The sequence below is a fragment of the Rhinoderma darwinii genome, chromosome 10 (assembly GCF_050947455.1).
Source record: "Rhinoderma darwinii isolate aRhiDar2 chromosome 10, aRhiDar2.hap1, whole genome shotgun sequence".
In the NCBI taxonomy this organism is placed as follows: Eukaryota; Metazoa; Chordata; class Amphibia; order Anura; family Rhinodermatidae; genus Rhinoderma; species Rhinoderma darwinii.
In genome coordinates this window covers 56,011,674-56,033,027 of record NC_134696.1, presented here as the reverse complement: position 1 = coordinate 56,033,027, position 21,354 = coordinate 56,011,674, and positions in this window count along the sequence as shown.

The window sequence follows — 21,354 nt, the reverse complement described above, 5'->3', positions numbered from 1 at the left end:
ACACACATACACAAACACGGTTTCTTTTAAATGCTGCTGGGGAACCCGCTCGATCCACTATATAAGGCTGCGCTACAGTGCAGCATTTAAAAGAAGCAGGATCCTGACCTGTCCATAGAGTTTAAGGCAGCACAGAGTATTTCAGGAGATGAGCGTGCAGATTCAGTGCTGCTGCGAACTCTGCTCTTACCATTACGTAGCTCTCAGTCTGTTACCTCTCCTCCACTCCTGTCCTCCAGAACACCTTCACATGATTGGCAAGTCACCACGTAATGGTAAGAGCAGAGTTCACAGCAGCACAGAGTATTTCAGGAGATGAGCGTGCGGATCTTGTGCGGGGTGGTGACTTGCCAATCATGTGAAGGTGTTATTGAGGACAGGAGTGGAGGAGAGGTAACAGACTGAGCTACGTAATGGTAAGAGCAGAGTTCACAGCAGCACTGAATCTGCACGCTCCTCTCCTGAAATACTCTGTGCTGCTGTGAACTCTGTTCTTACCATTACGTAGCTCAGTCTGTTACATCTCCTCCACTCCTGTCCTCTATAACACGTTCACATGATTGGCAAGTCACCACCACGCACAAGATCCGCACGCTCATCTCCTGAAATACTCTGTGCTGCTGTGAACTCTGCTCTTACCATTACGTGGTGACTTGCCAATCATGTGAAGGTGTTCTTGAGGACAGGAGTGGAGGAGAGATAACAGACTGAGAGCTACGTAATGGTAAGAGCAGAGTTCACAACAGCACTGAATCTGCACGCTCATCTCCTGAAATACTCTGTGCTGCCTTAAACTCTGTGGACAGGTCAGGATCCTGTTTCTTTTAAATGCTGCACTGTAGCGCAGCCTTATATAGTGGATCGAGCGGGTTCCCTAGCAGCATTTAAAAGAAACAGGATCCTGACCTGTCCACAGAGTTTAAGGCAGCACAGATTATTTCAGGAGATGAGCACGGGCAGCCGTTCGTTTTTCCGAGCCGTGCTCCCATCATGCACACGACCGTAAAAACACCCGTTATTGCGGGTCGTAATTACGACCCGCAATAACGGGCTCATAGACTTCTGTTACCCACGGGTACCTTTCCGTATTCTCACGGGAAGGTGCCCGTGCCGTTAAAAAAATAGAACATGTTCTATTTTTCTATTTTACGGGCCGTGCTGCTATAATTATAATGACAGCACGGTTCGCAAAAGCGGCCGGCTGCCCGTGGCCGGCCGGCCGTGCTCGTAGTTACGAGTCGTAATTACGAGCACGGCCCGTAAAATAAAAAAATAGAACATGTTCTATCTTTTTAACGGCACGGGCACCTTCCCGTGAGAAAACGGGAAGGTACCCGTGGCTAACAGAAGTCTATGGGCCCGCTATTTCGGGTCGTAATTACGACCCGTGATAACGGGTGTTTTTATGGTCGTGTGCATGAGGCCCCGTAATGACGGGTGGCTACATGTGTGCACCCGTCATTACGGCAGCGTTGCTAGGCGACGTCAGTAAGGGTATGTGCACACACACTAATTACGTCCGTAATTGACGGACGTATTTCGGCCGCAAGTACCGGACCGAACACCCTGCAGGGAGCCGGGCTCCTAGCATCATATTTATATACGATGCTAGGAGTCCCTGCCTCTCCGTGGAACTACTGTCCCGTACTGAAAACATGATTACAGTACGGGACAGTTGTCCTGCAGAGAGGCAGGGACTCCTAGCATCGTACATAAGTATGATGCTAGGAGCCCGGCTCCCTGCACTGTGTTCGGTCCGGTACTTGCGGCCGAAATACGTCCGTCATTTACGGACGTAATTAGTGTGTGTGCACATACACTAAATAGTCACTGTTCAGGGTGCTGAAAGAGTTAACTGATCGGCAGTAACTGTTTCAGTACCCTGGACAGTGACTACCGATCACAGTACCTGTAAAAAAAAAGACGTTCATACTTACCGAGAACTTTCTGCTTCCTCCAGTCCGGTCTCCTGGCCGTTGCCTTGGTGACGCGTCCCTCTCGACATCCGGCCCGACATTCCTTGATGACGATGCAGCCTTGTGAGCGCTGCAGCCAATCACAGGCTGCCGCGGCCTCTGCAGCCAATCACAGGCTGCAGAGGCCTCTGCAGCCAATCACAGGCTGCCGCGTCAGAAAAGGTCGGACTGGAGGAAGAAGAGGGACTCGTCAACAAGACAACGACCGGGTACGTATGAAATGCTTTTTATTTTATTTTTAATCAGCAGCCTCTTTTCTCTATCAGTGATTGATAGAGATAAGTGGCTGCCGATTTGTATAATGTTTTTGACCGGGTTCGGTCAAAACGGGTTCGGCCGAACCCGGTGAAGTTCGGATTCGCTGCGAACCGAACTTTACCGGAAGTTCGGACCGAAACCGGGTTCGGTTGTCCCGGTTCGCTCATCTCTAATTATATGGATACAGCTTGGTGGATACAATACACAGACACGGCAACAGTCGTTTCACGCTATCCGCTCTTCATCTGGATAGAAACACCACTAATTAAAAAAAAATTTTAAACGGTACAAAAAAATCTGAACTCAACATGCATGATGTATATTAGTACTTCTACATATTCATTCATTAGCACAATAAATAGATTTAGCTATTACTATACATCTAAGACCTAAGGGAACTAAGGGAACCAACTGCTTCCTCCCTTATCCATCACGGTTCCCTTTGTAGTAGATATGTGTGTTTGTCAGTAGGTACTTGGATTCGAGTAACCATTTCCAAATCTGCAAAGGAGATCACAAAAGCTTTTCCTCTATGAACATCGCAAAAGAGTTTGATCAATTTCAGGCAACACTCACCCGTAACGAGTAAACAGACATGCTCTCGCACTCACTTGAAAAGAACTTGGATTGTTTTCTCTATGTAGTAGTATCCACATGGACAACAAATGGCATACACAACATAGTCTGATATACAAGTAATAAAATCACGTACACAATGTGTTATGGGGCCCAACATTACCATTGTTCCTACTCTCATGAAAGAACAGGAACAATTATCGCAACAGTAATTTCCTTGCAGTATCATATCCCACATCCAAGTGTGACAGCTGTTTCAAAAACTCCCACGGACCAAATGGTCCTTTCGATTTTTACATCTGCAAAATGCAACTATTGGCTTTCTCAAAGCAAATTCTGTCAGAGCGACATCTAATTCTAACATATATCAACTATTGTGTATAGCTTTTCTGATTCTATTCGCTGTTGAGCTACGTACAAAGGTATAGAAACATTTCTTGTCCCTTAGTTTCCGCCTATCTAACCGTCTTGATTTCACCAACCCTTTATGATACTGCTCTAGTGCACGCAAATGGGCTTGATAATCTAAGTCAGCGGGCTATCCCCTAGCAACCAGACGATTTTTGCGGTCCTCTGCTTGTATTTCAAAGTCTGACTACAATATTGATTCTATGCAGTCTTAAGAACTGACGATACAGTTATAGGGAGCTCTTCACAAGTTATGGGTGGTAACTTCTATAATGTAAAAAGGTTTTATCCACATTTGGTCATTTGTAGATTTCAAGATTTCTTCAAACATTATCACATTGTTACTTCTTCTAGTGCAACAAGTTGATAAGGTACATGTGAATACTCCTGAAAAAATAGTTTTTGGAATTTTAATATTTGAATTGATTGCAAATAGAATTATCAATAATATTTAATCACTTGTCTGCCGGAAAAGCCAATAACGTATTTTCTTTTGGAGAATTTTTGGGATTTCACAGTAAAGGTTTTACTTTCTTAGCTAATATGGCATCCATATAAATAAATCTTTATCTGCCTCTTATTTTATACAGGGAAATGTCGAGTCTTTTTATTACTGATTTATATGGAATCCATAAAAAAAAAACATGGCAAGTACTATTGCATGCCATATTACAGGAGTTCTCCCCTAGAAGTATTGCCCAGTATAACCAATAACATAAACAACTGTAGTATCAGTCACAGGAGGCATATTACAACCCAGAACTGCACTGCACCCCTGTAAATTATTCTAGTCTTATATCTGATGCCTTTAAAAACATCATGGTCTTGAATTTGTCATTTATCTAAAAATTTTACTTTTTTGCATCATCTATAAAATCTGATCATATAAAACCTGTACTACAATAATTGCTGGGACATTGGTACACATGACAGACAGTTTATGCGTGATTCATCTATTTAGAATACATACTTTCCTTGTTGTGTTTGTCCTGAATGACATTTACACAATGTAAAAACACATTTCCTACATAATATCACTTTAGTTACATTGTTATTCTAGTAGGGGAAATATTTATACTTATATTTCCTAAACATTTCTTTTATGATGGTGGTTTATTGTCTCACCGGCTGTGTCTATATGTAATGAAAGACTGCCACTTTCCCATCAGTTCTGAAGATCCCTAGCTCTTACATCCGCCTGTGATATTCTATATACTTCTAAATATTTTGATTCAATAGAGAATTGATTATAGTGTTAATGCCCGACCTAAGGGAGCATGGAGACATCAACCAGGTTGCATTGTTGAATCTCGTTGTGGTCTCCATGGTGACAAGACACTAATGGAGGTACAGAAATGGAAAAACATTTGAGCACATCTGAGATGCGGCTTTCAGACAGAGACTACAGTTTATTATGAGTCTTTAGTGTTCACTGTTGCTGGGAATATGTTTTTTTTTTTTAACTATACATAGAAATGGCAGAAAGCATGCACTTTGCATTGTGATATAATTTGGATCGATCTGGGATAGTTAGATAAGGTAAAGCTTTTACCTTCAGGTCAGAAACATGTTCATTATATGACTGGTAGCATTCATAAGAAACCTACATACTGAATGTTGTACATACCGAAAGCCAATATTATCATGTTTGCTTATGTTTTCACTCTCAATTGAGTAAGTTAGGCTCTGTTCACACTGGTGTTCAGAGGTTCTGTGAAGGTTTCCTTTGGGCTCTTTGGTATTTTTTAATGTTAAGAATAATGCAGTCGGCAGCGCTATTCTTGCTGTCAAAAGTAACGAAACCAAGATAAAACCCAAAAAGTTAAGAAAGTCCATTCATATTTTCTGAACGACAGGAGGCCAGTGTGACAGAGCCTTATCATGTCAACCATGAAATAACATAATGATAATATTAAAAAAATATATATTGTTTTATAATGATTCAGGGAATCAGTGGAGGAAAGAAAAATATGATATGAAGCATGAATGCTCTTGCAATTTTTAAAAATGTCTTATATAATTTATATAAACAAGGGTACGAGCGAGCCTAGTCAAAGATATCAATGACATAAGTAGCAGGGTTAGGGTTAGGAGGCCTAAAAGGAAACAAGCACTGCTTTAAACCATTTGGAATACACCAAGGCCTTCTTAAGGCCCCTTTCACACAGAGTTTTGTCTAGCAATTTAAACAGTAGGAAAAAAACATGTAAAAGTGCTGCATTTTTTTTATGTAAAATGTGTTTTTTATTTAGTGTCATTCGTACATGCAATTTTTCTGAGGTTTTTTAAGTTCTATAGAAAAGCCCATAGAAGCAGCTATAGAAAACACGCAATACTTAGAGCATGCTGCATTTGAAAAAAAGTCACTGGACCCCCAAAACACTACAGAAACGGCAAAAAAACAACTAAATGCAGTATATCTAGACAGTCTCATATTTTACTATAGACTTTAAAGAAATGTTTGGTTCTTCTTGGTCTACCTCACCCTAACCTTTTGACATCATTTATCTATATTTAATTTTATATTTTTTAATTTTACATGTATCTTAAATTAATTACAAAAACTTAATTAATGAAATGTATGTAATTTTCTTTTTGTGGCCTCTTTCTTTTTCATTTCTATTAAGGTTGTGCAATATTGTATAGTTGTAATTAATTTCTAAACTAGTTTTGGAAACTCAAACTCAGATTGCAAATTCTCTTACATACTATGTTATAATGGTGGAAATATCTATGTCATCTACAGAGAATAAGTGAGTGTGACAATTTACTTCTCAAGGTGAACTTTTAGGATACCTTATGTAATTGAACTGTAGCATTATCAATGTATTATATTCATGGATTGCGTATTTCTCATCATGTTACATTTCAAGATACATGAAAAGCACTGAGGACAAAAAATGCTCTTCCAGAAGGATAACCTAAAGATTCCTGGCCCTAATAAAAAATCTGGGCGTTGACTAGAGCTATGATGCATTCTTTATAATACTAGTAACCTCGCATGGGTCAGAGGGACCTTTTGGGCTTCATCAGGCTGCGGGGATAGAGTGCAACCACAACATTTTGCACCTCAATAGTTATGCTCCTTCTTTCAGGACTAACCTGTCTTTGATTTATTTAAAAAGCACATACTGTGGTACTAGACAGTGTAGCATGTAGTAAATAAAATGTATAACATGGGACAGGTCTTTAACTGGTTCTATATAAAGTATCACTTAGTGGGCCCCAATTCATTTTAGAAGGTAAAATCTGTAAAGTTCAACTGTATTTGAGGGAAGAAAAAAAGGTTTCTAAAAATAACTAATTATCTGAATTTGTAGATAAAGGTTGGAGAACATTTTGTATCTAAGATGATTTAAAAAGAACCTGGATTTACACTTAGTGTCTTGAATAAGAGCGTAGATTAATGTCAGACCACGTTTTCCTGATGTTTCATCAAATCCTTTTTGCTTGTACAATAATTGTATCGTTTACAGAAACCTAGTTTGACCATCGATCATTTCAGCTATCTGTTCTTCATTTATAAAATTATCTGCCAATCACTATTATTTTTGAAGCATTCTTCACTTGCTCAAAACCGACTCAAAACTCATTTTACTGAGGCCCAGTATTCAATTTACATTATAATTGGTCTAATGATTGAAGTTTTGTTTATATTTTACATTTTGCCTTTCTGTTTGCTCAATAACTTTAGAGACCCATGTTCTTCCAATTGTAGTTATTAAATCTTACCTATTAATATTACCATATTTATTTGATTTTCTTGCTAGTATTTTTAGTGAAGTAGAATTTTGTGAAAAATAAAATTGTATATTATTATCTCGGATGCAGATAGGCTCACTTAATTTAATTATGGTGAATTGCAGAGCACCCATTTAGAAAGTGAAAGGGGTATTGAGAAAATGAGAAAATGAAGGGCTTTGCTGAAGTAATCTTTTTTTTCTTAATTATGAACAATTATTGCCCATGTTATTTATTTGATATTATGATATACTACTATAAAATATATTTTCCACTCATACAGTATAATGAATATTGTTTTTGTTTTGTATTGTGATTTTGTATAAGTTTTTTTTTTTTGGATTGTTTTAGAACCAGTGTTGTTTTGCCAGCTCCTCTCTTTTCAATTTTTACTTATGATTAAGAGAATTGCAGAAAGTCAGCTTAAACATTTCCTTATCACATCCACTCATGCACGTCACATGTACTGTAGTTCAGTACATGTGACTTGGACTATACTCCCCATCATTATCTGCCTTTCTTTGTTTACTGATCATGTAAAGGGGAATAATAAGCCAATGGATTCTCTCTTTTCTCCTTTCTGGCCAAAAGTGTTGGCTCTGCTATTCTTGATGACAACATAACCAAATTCATTAACAAGCACACCCATCATCAAGCCTGAGTTGATTCACCTAAAAGAGACATTCCCATCATTAGGCTGCGTTAAAACACTACAGTAATGGACAGTGCAGTCAAAAAGTATGGCAAAATCACACACGTTTTATCGTATATTTCCATGGTTTTGTGATGAGGTCATTTCCCTACAGTGTCACCGGTTAAACACATGAAAAAAATTTGTTACGCCTGCAAAAAACGTTCAGTCAATAACCACATTGCACAAACACGGTAAACCATGGGAACACTACCGCAACCTTTGAACTTAGTCTTATTGTGCATTTAATTGCTGTAGCTAGCCCAATGTGGCCCCTTGCCCTACTTTGGGAAAAGTCCTAGTGGTAAATTTACTCTGACTGGCGCTTCATATGCCAGTCTTAGTCTAAAGTCCGCAAGAGAAAAATGTGACTAATTTATTAAAGGTGCACACCTATTAATAAATTTGTCACAAATTGTGCTGTCTGTGCACCAAAAATAGAAATCTACGTAATCAACTAACTGGCGTAGATTTGCACTATAATTTATTCCACTTTCTGACGTAAATTATAGTAAATTTATTGGGCCACAGATGCCAAGCCCCCTTTCACTAAACCTTGCACACTTTCTTTTCCAAAAAGTGGCAACAGCGGCAGAAGATGGCAACAAGTTGCAAATTATTGCACAAATATGCTGTCCGCCATAATAAAAACTGGTGTAATACAGTTTATAACTCCCCCTAGTGTTAACAATCTAATAGCTGTTTTTAAGTGACCAGTAGGGTTGTCATTCCTCTTTCCCCACAAAAGCATCCATCTTTTACCATGTTGGATTGTTCGCTTTTTCCCGGAGGGTCACTTTAGGGTTAATACAGGTGAGTTATTGTGTACTTTACTATAATAATCTTACTCTATACTTGCTGGCTTCTTTTGAACTCTAAAATTGACATGGTTCTAAGATAATGTCTAAATCACAAAGTGTAACTCTTTATACTTTTTCCACCTTAAATCAAATATTCTTATGTAAAGCAAGCCATATGAACCCAAACTATTTTATAAGGATGTGTGCATAAATCTTTCACTGTTGCCTTTTGACAAGTTAAAAATGGTATATTTTATATAGAATGGGCTGAGTTTGAGGGTCCTGCACTACGTTTTACTACAACCATCCATAATATTCCTATTTTAATTCATCATTGCTCATTTTCAATATTTGTGCATTTTGAGTCTTTCTACGTCACCTCTAGAACAAGTATCGGTAATTGTGTCGGTTATCTCCATCATCTGTCAGCTGACCTTAAATAAACTTACAGTTGTATGACCCTCAAAGTCCCCCCACAGCATTACAATTGAAAGTCAGACACACATCACTAATGCCGGTTTCAGATCTTAGTTTAAAGTCTGTGAAAAAATATGAGAATTGTCTTAATACTCTGCATTTTGTCATTTTTTAGCATTTTTGGGTTAGTGGTGTTTTGATCAAGATGAAGCATGCTCAAGTTATGGTGTTTATCTGGCATTTTCTCCATAGGCTCTTCGATAAAACCTAAATAATGTCAGTTAAAACGCATGAACAAGATGACAAAATATGTGGCATTTGTATCACAAAGTCAAAAATGCCACCAAAAACGCCATAAATAAGCGATTGAAATGCATGTATTTTTTTTATGCGTTTAAAACGTAGCCACATAGAATTCATTGATTTATGGCATTCCGCTATATGAAATGAGTTATATATGTAATGCATCTAGATTTTGAAATCACTTTTATTTCAATAGTATTTTTCAATAATGTTGAAGAATATTTCTTGTAAGAACAGTACACAAAAGCGTTGTATTCGTTTAAGCATAGTCTCTATTTGCTGCGATGTCCTGGAGACATCTTCTGCAAAAGGCAATTTTCCTCTTGTAAAATAGATCAATAACTTTAGACTCTCAAGCCAATTAAATATGTGTTGCAAACCACAAACATTACATCAATTTAATTTTAATGGTATATGTGTTTGAGTTTTTTATACTGTGGATTATTATATGTAATATTTTTGTATCACTAAAATTCTCTAAATTGCATATTTTTTTTGTTATCACAAGCTGGTGACTAAAACATTGTGTTTGTTTTTTAATTAAATATGTATTAAAAAAATTTTTAAATATGTTTAAAAATGTATTTTAAATAAGCACAAAAAATGGGAAAGAGGACAAGGAGGAGCAAATGGGAGAAGGGCTGCTTTCACACCGCAGTATTTTGATCAATATTTGTAAGGCAAAACTAGGAGTGGAAAAAGTCTAATGGAAAGATTTGCACCTCTTCCATGTTTTGCACCGACTCCTGGTTGCTTACAAATACTGATGCAAATTACTGACCTAAATACTAACGTGTAAAAGAGACCTCAAGGCTGCTTTCAAAAGAGCTTAGTTTTCATTAGTATTCCCTTTGTTTTTTTCTGTCCGTAATGTGAGGCTAATCAATGATGCTATTCACATGTGAATATAAAATGTGCGCATATTTGAAAAATACAGCATGCATTACATTAATCCGTATTGAGGATGGAAACGACCCATTGAAGTCTATTGATAGTGACTAAAATTTGTTTGCATCCGTATTTGGCCGTATGTGATCTGTATTGTATCTATATGTCACCAGTATTGAATCTGTTTTTGAAAACTGCTGTCTCATGTAATTCGATTATGGTCTCTTTCACAGTACAGTATGTTGGTCAGTATTGTGCATTAGTATTTGTAAACCAAAACCAGGAGTGGGTCCAAAGCATGAAAGAGGTGCAAATCTTTCCATTATACTTTTTCTATGTTAGGCCACTTTCACATGGCAGTATTCTGGTCAGTATTTTGCATCAGTATTTGGAGGCCTAAAGCCAGAAATGGAAAATAAACATAGAGTTTAATTTTGACCCGCTCCTGGTTTTGGCATCCAAATACTAATGCAAAATACTGAAAAAGGCCTATCTCCCTAGTAGACAGCTCATCAGTGTTATGGATCTATAAGGCTGGATTCATACGAGCATGTTCGGTCCGTAAAGGACGGAACGTATTTTGGCCGCAAGTCCCGGACCGAACACACTGCAGGGAGCCGGGCTCCTAGCATCATAGTTATGAACGACGCTAGGAGTCCCTGCCTCGCTGCGGGACAACTCTCCCGTACTATAATCATGTTTTCAGTATGGGACAGTAGTTCCACCAGTGGCGTAGCTATAGGGGTCGCAGCGGTTAAAGTTGTGACCGGGCCCACAAGCCTGGGGGTCCGCAGGGCCCCCGTTGCCACTCAGCCCGCTAATACAAAGTTTGTATGTGCCGTGATGCCGGCACTTCCTGGTTACGGGCATAGTTTGTTTAACATCACAGTCACATGGTACACTCAGTGTACCATGTGACCGTGATGTCACCAGAGGGGGCGTTCCAGCCACTGTGGAAGAGCCGATACGGAAGAGCATGGAAGACTGCAGTTGAGCTGCAGAGGGGGCCCGTACTTTATGTGTGTTGTATTGTATTGTATTGTACTGTCTGTTGTATTGTACTGTCTGTGTTTGCGGTGGAGAGAGGGGCTTTAAATTACAGGCCCCCCTCTCCTCTCTCCACCGCAAACACAAGCTGCACGACACAATACATTACAAACTGTGGGTCGCACTCCCCCTGGGGGGTTGTGTGAAGACCTCCGGGGGGTCGCGAACCACTCACCGAGGTCCTGCTTGCAACTGTGTTCGCGTCCTCAGGACGCAGATCCAGTTGAATTTAATCCTGGAGCAAGGAGCTGATGGCTCCTTCCTCCAGCATTCACTGCCGTGAGCTATTAGCGGCTCGGCGCAGACAGGCGCGATTTAGTGACATTGTCGCGCCTCTTCTGCGCTGAGTCACTCATAACACAGGGCAAAGGAGGAGAAGGATCTTCTCCTCCACTCGTCGTGGGAACGGGGATAGGTAAGTAACTTTATTATTTTTCTATTATGCACATATGGAGGAATTATACTGTATAAGGAGGGGGGCTGATATGGTGGCAGCTATGAGGGGCATTGCTGTATGGGGGGCTGATATGGTGGCAGCTATGAGGGACATTATACCGTATGGGGGCATTATACTGTCGGGGGGCTGATATGGTGGCAGCTATGGGGGCATTACACTGTAGGGAGACAGCTATGGGGTCTTTATACTGTGTGGGGGCAGCTAAAGGGGGCATTATACTGTATGGGGCATTATACTGTGGGTGGCAGCTAAGGAGGGAATTATACTGTGTGGGGGCAGCTATGAGGGGCATTATACTGTATGGGGCTGCTATGGGGGCATTATACTGTATGAGGGCATTTATGGGGGGCATTATACTGTATGGGGCAGCTATAGTGGAATTATACTGTATGCCGCCACTATGGGGGCATCATACTTTATGGAGGCATTATACTTTGTGGGGCCAGCTATGAGGGGCATTATACTGTATGGGGCTGCTATGGGGGCATTATACTGTATGGGGCTGCAATGGGGGCATTATACTGTATGGGGCTTCTATGGGGGCATTATACTGTATGAAGGGGAATTTATGAGGGGCATTATACTGTATGGGGTCTGCTATGGGGGGCATTATACTGTGTGGGGCAACTAAGGGGAGCATTATACTGTATAGGGGCAGTTATGGGAGCATTATACTGTATGAGGACAGTTACAGGGAGCATTATACTGTATAGGGGCAGCTACGGGGAGCATTATACTGTATGGGGCAGCTATGTGCACCAGGGCCCATGAGCCTTTAGCTACACCCCTGAGTTCCACGGAGAGGCAGGGACTCCTAGTGTCGTACATAACTATGATGCTAGGAGCCCGGCTCCCTGCAGTGTGTTCAGTCCGGGACTTGCGGCCGAAATACGTTCCATCCTTTACGGACCAAACATGCTCGTGTGAATACAGCCTAATACTGAAGCTATACTGATGAATTACTGATGACATACTGATGCAATATTATCCAGAATATGTCCATATTGCGGATCCATACTACTCATGGCTCAAGGAAAAGAAAATGAAAGGATATGAAATCAGGGAGTTGGCTAAGAAAAGGCTCAATATGACGGTTAGAAATGGTAGCTGAATATTGCGGAGAGGCAAGCACCATAGTATATGGTTTGGTAGCGGGGGCGTAACTAGGAAAGACTGGGCCCCATAGCAAACTCTTGACCGGGGCCCCCCTTGGGTGCCACAAGCAGCCCCCCTTATAAATAGTGCCTCCTATAGAATGTGCCATACAGCCCATTTGTAGATAGCGCCCCCACCTCCCACTTGTAGATAGTGCCATACAGCCCCCTGTAGATATCGCCATAAAGCCCCCACTGTATACAGCGCTATATATATATATATATATATATAGTGCCACACAGCCCACCCTTGTATATAGTGCAACACAGCTCCCCTTAGTAGAAATTGCAGCACAGCCCCCCCTTAGTAGAAAGTGCCACACACAGACCCTTGTAGATTGCGCCACCCTCAGCCCCCTGTAGATAACCACAGCCCTACCCCTTGTAAAAAGTGCCATACAGTTCCCCCTTGTGTATAGTGCCACACAGCTCCCCTTTGTGTATAGTGCCACACAGCTCCCCCTTGTGTATAGTGCCACAAAGCTCCGCATTGTGTATAGTGCCACACAGCTCCCCCTTGGGTATAGTGCCACGCAGCCCCCTTTGTGTATAGTTCCACACAGCCCACCCTTGTGTAAAGTGCCACACAGCCCCCCCCCCCTTGTGTATAGTGCCACAAGGCAATGGCGCATCCGAGAAAGTTGTATCAGCCAGGGAGATGTCACTCAAACATGAAAAGGTGGGTTTGGAGGCAGGACTATGTAACTCTTCAGGATAGCGGCACCGCCCCATGACCCTCTAATGAGTAATTAGCATATAGTGTGTGACGTTTTAAAAGTGGATTTTAAGGATTTTGCTGCATTTGAAAAAAACATACAAGGGAATGTTTGGAAATATTGTCAGGTCATGTATTACCGCATGGTGGGGGTTCAAGGGGTTAAAACTACCTGACAGATTCCCATTAAATATACAATGAATTGAGAACAATTCCATCTGCCCTGCAATTTTGTTATTATAAATATATCCTATATAATTACAGATCCAGAACCCAGCTCTAACATATATACAGTACAAAAACAAAGCTCAGTACATAAATACAGCAATAGAACCAAGCTCAGTGCATAAATACAGCAATAGAACCAAGCTCAGTACATATATAAAGCACCAGAACAAAGCTCTGACATATATACAGCACCGCAACCAAGCTCAGTACATAAATACAGCAATAGAACCAAGCTCAGTGCATAAATACAGAACTAGAACCAAGCTTAGTACATATATACAGCACCACAACCAAGCTCTGACATATATACAGCACTAGAACCAAGCTGTGACATATATACAGCACTAGAACCAAGCCCATACATATATACAGCACCAGAACCAACCTCAGTACATAAATACAGCACCAGAACAAACCTCAGTACATAAATACAGCACTACAACCAAGCTCAGACATATATTCGGCACGAGAGCCAAACTCAATACATATATACCGCACCAGAACCAACCCAAGTACATAAATACAGCACTAGACTGAAGCTCTGACATATATACAGCATCAGAATCAACCTTAGTACATAAATACAGCACTACAACCAAGCTAAGTACATATAGACAGCACCTGCTCTTACCATTACGTAGCTCAGTCTGTTACCTCTCCTCCACTCCTGTCCTCAATAACACCTTCACATGATTGGCAAGTCACCACCCCGCACAAGATCCGCACGCTCATCTCCTGAAATACTCTGTGCTGCTGTGAACTCTGCTCTTACCATTACGTGGTGACTTGCCAATCATGTGAATGTGTTATTGAGGACAGGAGTGGAGGAGAGGTAACAGACGAGAGCTACGTAATGGTAAGAGCAGAGTTCACAGCAGCACTGAATCTGCACGCTCATCTCCTGAAATACTCTGTGCTGCCTTAAACTCTGTGGACAGGTCAGGATCCTGTTTCTTTTAAATGCTGCACTGTAGCGCAGCCTTATATAGTATAGCATTTAAAAGAAACAGGATCCTGACCTGTCCACAGAGTTTAAGGCAGCACAGAGTATTTCAGGAGATGAGCACGGCCGGCCACGGGCAGCCGGTCGTTTTTCCGAGCCGTGCTCCCATTATAAAGTATAGGAGCACGGCCCGTAAAATAAAAAAATAGAACATGTTCTATCTTTTTAACGGCACGGGCACCTTCCCGTGAGAAAACGGGACGGTACCCGTGGCTAACAGAAGTCTATGGGCCCGCTATTTCGGGTCGTAATTACGACCCGTAATAACGGGCGTTTTTACGGTCGTGTGCATGAGGCCCCGTAATGACGGGTGACTACATGTGTGCACCCGTCATTACGGTAGCGTTGCTAGGCGACGTCAGTAAATAGTCACTGTCCAGGGTGCTGAAAGAGTTAACTGATCGGCAGTAACTGTTTCAGCACCCTGGACATTGAATTCCGATCAGAATATAGAGTAACCTGTAAAAAAAGAACTTTCTGCTTCCTCCAGTCCGGTCTCCTGGCCGTTGCCTTGGTGACGCGTCCCTCTCGACATCCGGCCCGACATTCCTGGGTGACGTTACAGCCCATGTGACTGCTGCAGCCAATCACAGGCTGCAGAGGCCTCTGCAGCCAATCACAGGCTGCAGACGCCTCTGCAGCCAATCACAGGCTGTCGCGTCAGAAAAGAAGGTCGGACTGGAGGAAGAAGAGGGACTCGTCACCAAGACAACGACCGGGTACGTATGAAATGCTTTTTATTTTATTTTTAATCAGCAACCTCTTTTCTCTATCAGTGGCTGCCGATTTGTATAATATTTTTGACCGGGTTCGGTCAAAACGGGTTCGGCCGAACCCGGTGAAGTTCGGATTCGCTGCAAACCGAACTTTTCCTGATGTTCGGACTGAAACCGGGTTCGGTTGTCCCGGGTTGCCCATCTCTAATCTTCAGCTTCTCACTTTTAAAACATTTCTGCACCTATAAACAAAGTTAAAATCGTCAACACCTCTTAATATAATAAAGCAGCATACACTGCACTTCTAACTATAATAGCTAACTAAATGTGTCCCTGATTATAATAGTTCCATACACTGTTACACACACACACACACCGTGCCCCCTGTAGATAGTGACCCCCATAGAGCCTCTGTAGATAGTGACCTACATAGAAGCCGCTGTAGATAGTGCCCACATATGCACTTCAGAGCTGCAAGGCAATAGTGCTAACCACTGAGCCACCATGCTGCCCTACATGTAGCTTCCCCTATAGACGATGCTCAACATAAAGCCCACCTCTGTAGATAGTGCCCTACATTTAGCCACCCTATTGCTAGTGCCCCACAGGTAACCCACCCCTGTATATAGTGTCCCACATATAGCCCACCCCTATAGAAAGTGTCCTAAAAAATAGCTACCATCACTACTGCCTGAATTACCACAGGTACCCTTATTCGAACTATAGACACTGACTTGGTATCCTGCTGGCCTGCTGCTATCCCGCTACGGCGGTATGGCCCAGTGGGTCCACATACCCAAAGATCGTGACAATTGCCTACTGCTGTTTATCTGTGTACTGAAACTGTTACTTGACCACTCATGCTGTTTGCACCCTCCTGCTTAATCGTTTCAGCCACTGGACTACAAATCTGCCACAGTTCTTGACAGTTATATTTAGCCGAGGTATTAAATGAGTTAAAAAACGAATATAGCTCTATTACATTTTCATTATACAAAATGTACTGCCTAAAGATAGTAAAGAATACGATGTGCACAACCATAGTAAAATAATATTGTGTAAATCCACTTATTGTGTAGCACACAAGAAAGTGGCAACAGCACACTGCGAACACTAATGCCACCTAAGCCACTAAATATAAATAAATATGCATTACTGCTAAATCTACTTGCAATAGGGAGGTTCTTAGTGCACATTGTGTGAGCCCATCTGCCACAACAAGGTGACCTCTATGAGGTGGGAACCTACGCTGCAAATACACCTAGAACTGGGACTAAACCTACATATTCTTGGGGATGGTAGGAACCAGCATTAAACTATTTAAAATCACCCAAGGCAGAATGGGAGGAGTGCAAGTTTAAAAATGGAGGCAGTCACTAACCCTACATATATGAATCACATAAACAACACAAAAGTTTGAACAGCACATTCTAACAACCCTCCCAATTGTAAGTAGATTTAGTAGTAACTCATATTTATTTAGATTCAGCGGCTTTGGTGGCATTAGTGTTCACACATTAGATATTGTGTGACAAGAAATATGCTACGTTCCTGTCATTACAGTATCTTTGGGAGAGAGAGCTGGAGACTGACTTAATCTTTAGAAAAGTGTCAATAGTCTAACTCCTAATTATTGCAGCTGCCATAAAGCACACACAGCCTCCTGCAGTTTATACAAAAAATGCAGGAAGGAAGTGTGCACCTCCCCTTTAGCCACCACCAGAGAAGTTTTTAAAAGTCATCCTGAAGATAACTATAGAAACATCAAAGGTACTGTTCAAGTTTGATTAGCTCTTTAAGTTTGTCTATTTGATTGGGGAAGAAAGGCAGAAGACGGTTTTTTTCTTATCCTTAGAGTAAAGCAAAAACTTTTCCAGAATTTGAAAGTTAACAGTACTTCTCGATCGGAGAACACATTATCTGGAATTCCATGTAATATGGATATTAGTTTGGAAATTTGTTCCGTAGTGGGTATTCCCTTGATTGCAATAAAATGGGCCACAATCATGAAACAGTCTTCAACATTTAGGAAGGTGTCAATCCTTTGGAAGGAGGTAGGTCAATCATAAAATTCATAGACACTAAGCTCCAAAGGCAAGATTGAATGGAGAGTGGCTGTAGCAGCCTTCTGTAGTATCTGTTCCTTGTATCCTTTTTGCTACTGGATCAGTCTCTCCACCAGGTTTAGTATATCCAAATGCTCAGAGGGCCTCTTTCCAGCACTTGCTTGAATCCTCCGCCTAGGCATTACAGATGCCGGAGAGCGGACATATTCACCTCTGTATCTCCGTCTCCAGTCAATCCTGCATCTTGTGTATACCTTGATGTGGCTCCCGCTTCACATCTGTGTCAAAGAGAATACACGAACACTGTGCAGAACCCTCAAGTTTTTCGTTCACGCTTCCTTCAATTACAGATGCCGGAGAGCGGACATATTCACCTCTGTATCTCCGTCTCCAGTCAATCCTGCATCTTGTGTATACCTTGATGTGGCTCCCGCTTCACATCTGTGTCAAAGAGAATACACGAACACTGTGCAGAACCCTCAAGTTTTTCGTTCACGCTTCCTTCAATTTTATACTTACAATATAAGAAGCCCAGTCGTTCTAAGGCATAAAACACATTTATTGAAATCCACAACAGTAAAACATAGTTCCCTTCGTGATGTCACCTTTCCAGATTTTTAAAGGGATCTCTTGAGAAAGCCGGAAAGGGGAAACTGCAAGAGCTCCAGCAGGAGATGTAGTTGGCCAAATAAATATTTTATATATGTTTTCAAATTCTCGTCCAAATATTACCGTTTGGCTTTCAGTTCTGGTTCAGGAAGAGAGTATATACGACCAAAGGGTATGTTAGCTCCAGGAAACAGTTCTATTGGGTAATCATATGAGCGATGTGGAGGTAGTTTATCTGTACTATTTTTATCACAGAGATTCTGAAGTTTTTCATATAGTGACTTTAACGAATCTTTAACAGAAAGTTCAGAGATTCATGTCCTCTCAAGTAGTGAAGAAGTAGGGTTAGACAGATAATTTAACAGAACATATTCAAAGGGAAAATGTATACAATGTGTTTCCAAATTCATGGATGGATTGTGATGAGAAATTCCCCAAATAACTGGAAACTTTGGAGAAGCAATCACTTGGAAATTAATAACTTCTTGATGATCAGGCTGGATGAGAACGTAAAGCTGTATAGTCTCATGAGTAACAGACCCTGAAGATAGGGGTGACCTATTAACTGTTTCCATGTCTACTGGTGCTGACTTTGTTAACAATTAATTATTATTATCATAAGCAAAGATTATGTCCATGAAATTCCCACTAGCCCCAGAGTCAAGCACAGCAGAACAAGAAATCTCATGTGTTTTAGTGCAGATGTGTATTGGCACTATAAAATGAGACTCTGATACCAATTACTTGTCTTTAGGCCTCATTCACACGGCAGGGTTTCACGGCCGGGTGCCGGCCGTTCATAAATCGGCCGGCACCCGGCTGCATTAGGAATAATAGACCCCTAATGGGGCTATTCACACAACCGATTTTTTGACGGCCGGAAAAACCGGCCATCAAAAAATAGGACATGCTCTATCTTCGCCCGGGTACCCGGCCGCCCGGCTCCCATAGAAGTCTATGGGGCCGGGTAATACACGGCCATCACTGGGATGGCCGGGTTTTCCGGAGCTTGCGCTCTATCTCCTCCTCCTCACAGCGAGGAGTGCATGTGAGGAGGAGGAGTTGATGCCATTCTGACGAATGGCATCGCTGTACACTGTGTGACAGGGCCGGGGTGTACAGCAGGTGGAAGGGAGCGCTGCGCTGGCTCCCTTCCCCTGCTTGAAAAGCACCCTGGCCCGGCGACACCTTCGATGGTGCCGCTAGCAGCTGCAGCTGCAGCTGCTGCTGCGGCTGCTACTACTGTAGCGACGCCACTATAGCAGAGCAGGGAGGTATCTCCCCGCTCTGCTATGTGCTAGCCGCACTTTAGCTCCTTGAAGGAGCAGAATCCCCGTGTTTTCGGGGATTCCGCTCCTGGACAGAGCGCTTGATGTCTCTGTCCATATCTGGGCAGTGACATCAGGGGAAACTCCTGAAGCGAAATCCCCGAACACATGGGGATTCCCCTTCAGGAGTTGCCGCTGATGTCACTGTCCGGATCTGCCCGGCCCGGCACGGATGCAAAACTTAATGCAAACCGGCCGGGCAAAATGGCTGATTTTACCGGCCGACACTCGGGCTCGGGAACGACCCGGTCGTGTGAATCCCGCCTTATCCTGTGCAAGTAGTTGAATGTATTATTTATTTTTTTATAAACTTATTTATAATATTTTTATATACATACAAACTACAAAAGAACAAAACAACAACACAGATTACATATTACATTATGTTAACTAAATTTATAATCCCATTCCCCCTATTTTACACAGGAAAGAAGAAAAAAATATTTTTTACTTTCTTTTATTCTTATGTAGTAATTGTTTTCCATACCAACCACTTTATTACAGTATTGTATCCATTGGGTCTTACTAGGGACAACTGATATTATCCATTTATTGGCTATAGATTTCCTTGCAAAGTTTTCTGTCAGTAATTCTTATATTTTTATTATAATTTATTTCTATATCCCCCAAGATACAAACTATCGGGTGTTTCTTGTTATCTTAATATCTGCATATATGCTTTTAAAACTTTCCAACACTGTGTTTCAAAAACCGTGTATTAATCGACATTCCCACATCATATGCATAAACCCTGGATTTTCCTCCCTACATTTTGGAAAATTATATTTTCTTCTTATCAAGTTTAGCAAGTTTATCTGGAGAGAAGTATAATCTATGATTTATATAAAATTGTGAGATTCTCATTGCTGAGCACGGAGACAGACTAACTGTTGCTTTATATATTCTATCCCATTGGCTTTCTGGAATGGGGCCTAACTCTTTTTCCCATTCCTTCAAGGACGGAGTGGTCTTCATAATTTCTTTTTCGTATTTAATCTCTATATACTTTTGATAAGAACCCCCTTCCGTTGACATATCTTACAAGGTTACTCACCAATACTAAATTAATACATTTAAAATCTACTGTTCTTTTTTCCTTTTCATAAGCACTCTTAAATTGATTATAATAAAAACACCCTTCAACGCCTATGGAAATATCCCTTTTTATCTCATTTCATGTTTTAGGTTGGTTGTCATCACAAAAATGCACCACCTTATATAAACCATTTTTCATCCAATAACTGCCTTCTTTATGAAAATATTCTTGGGTTAACTTCATATTTCCCCATGATGGAGTTTGTTCTATAAATCCTGCAATGCCCAAAATACCCATAATGGAGACCCATACCAATACCTTATGCATCAATAAAAATGTTGAATTTTCTTTAAAGGGGATAGTTGCCAAACCCCCTTGCTTCTCATCCCTCTGCAATACTTCCCATTTAATTATTGCTTGCTTTCCTCTCCATGCCAGATCCTTCATCAAACCTTCAAATATCTTAAAAATCTTTTCTGGGATCCATACTGGACTATTATTCCATATATAAAGTAGGGAGACGAGGACAACCATTTCCAATAATGTTATCCTACCCTCCCTCCATATTTAAATTAGTATTTTTCCAGACCTTTATCTTACAATCTTGTGAGAAATTTGGACACCAAGATATTTATAGGTTTTTACTTCTCTAATTGTCTTTACTGGTTTATTTTTGGGTTCTATATGGTCACTCAGACTCATCAGGTATGATTTATTCCAATTAATTGTAAGGCCGGAGCAATCCCCAAATTCATAGAAAAGTTGGAATTCCCTTGTGTAATTTGAGCTAAGATACAACATAATGTCATCAGCATATAATCATATTTTCTGCTCCAGTTCCCCTACCCTCATACCGCTCACAACTGGAGCCCCTCGAACATATGCAACCAATACTTGATATAAAAAAAACAAACAAAGAGAGAGATGGCGCTCCTCT